Source organism: Talpa europaea (assembly GCF_964194135.1).
Source record: "Talpa europaea genome assembly, chromosome: 15".
Taxonomy (NCBI): domain Eukaryota; kingdom Metazoa; phylum Chordata; class Mammalia; order Eulipotyphla; family Talpidae; genus Talpa; species Talpa europaea.
Genome location: NC_140083.1, coordinates 17,043,063 through 17,044,580, shown reverse-complemented (window position 1 = coordinate 17,044,580; position 1,518 = coordinate 17,043,063).

Sequence of the window (1,518 nt, the reverse complement as noted above, 5' to 3'; positions counted from 1 at the left end):
ACTTAGTCCAAAGCCACCACATCATCTTTTATTTCCTAAGCTTTGTTGGAATACATTATACCAGAATTTATTTGCTGCATATTGTTGTCTGTTTAATGGTGGACCTATGTAAAACTTCTATCCATGTTTAAGAGGGAAGGAAAGGTATTTGATCAAAGGCAAATTGTCTAATTAACCAAGGAAAAAAGCTTTCAGGACTTTCAATGTTAACTGTTTCTCCTGTCCCCTCCCCCCACCCCCCTCCCCTTTTAGGAAATGCTATAAAGCTCATTTAGTTAAGGAATGACTTATACATTTTGTTTTGAACACAAGAAATGCTTTTCAGATATTTATATTGCCATATTCTTAATTGAATGCTTTGAATGACTACATCCAATTCTGCAACTCTATCCTCTGATATTGCTTTTTAACCTTCCTGGAATCCATTTTCTAAAAAATAAAGACATTTTCAGATCTGAGAGTTACATTTCAATGTCTGTGGTTATAATTCTGCATAGAAAATAACTTCACTCAATGTAAGGAAATGTAGTCTTTCATTTGAATGGCAGACCTCTACTGAAACTACCCTTCTGACATAGTGGCTAAAAGGAGGTGGCATGCATATTAAGTGGGAGTAGAATCTTTGTAATGTTATAGATAGAATATTTTGCCTTTTTCTTCTTTGTAGGATTTTATAGACTTTTACATATCTTTCCCTGACATTGGATTTACTGATTTAAATATGATCTAATAGGAACATTGTACAGACTCCAAACATTAATATATCAATTGTAAAATTGCAACATTTAGGTCCTTTGTCAAATGGTAGTATTTATAGGGAAATGTATATCAGCTTATTCAGTCAACCAAAAGGCATCTAATTTAAAGTCAAAAGCAAAGAAAAACAATACAATTTACCATGTTTGGATCTTATTCTATAACTAGAAAAATTGATTTTTGGGTTTTTTTTTTTGTCAGTCAAATTCTTTAACACTCTGTCCTATGGCAAGGATTCTTAACATTATAGGATTATGGATTCATAACATTACATTTCAGGACGTGAGTACAGTGACACTTAGAGCAGCTGAGTGCCTAAATTGAATGTAAGATGCATATTTGCTTGCTTGAACTGAGCCCCACTACCCATTCTTTAATACTGCTTAAATTCTTTTATGTAAATGATTTGCTGGGAATGTTCCAACATAATTTCAAAACTGTTATGTACCAAGGTAAAGCCTTAATTCATATATGCTTTAACACAGTATTGCCTCTAGGATGTTGTTTAGCTAATGTTTTGTTTAAAGTTTTCCTCATAGCAAGAGAAACCTATGACTTAGATCATTTATTATATATTACAAAGCTGCTCTTTCAGCATTATAGCTAGAAATGTTACCTTGTGGGATAAGCAATTAGTGTTTAGCTTTATGAGCCATGTTTATGGTGCTAATGTTCAATAGCTACCTTTGAATAAGTTCTCCATCTTTTGTGATGTGGTAGTGGGAGAACTCACCAATTCATACGTGAATGTGTTACATGAGG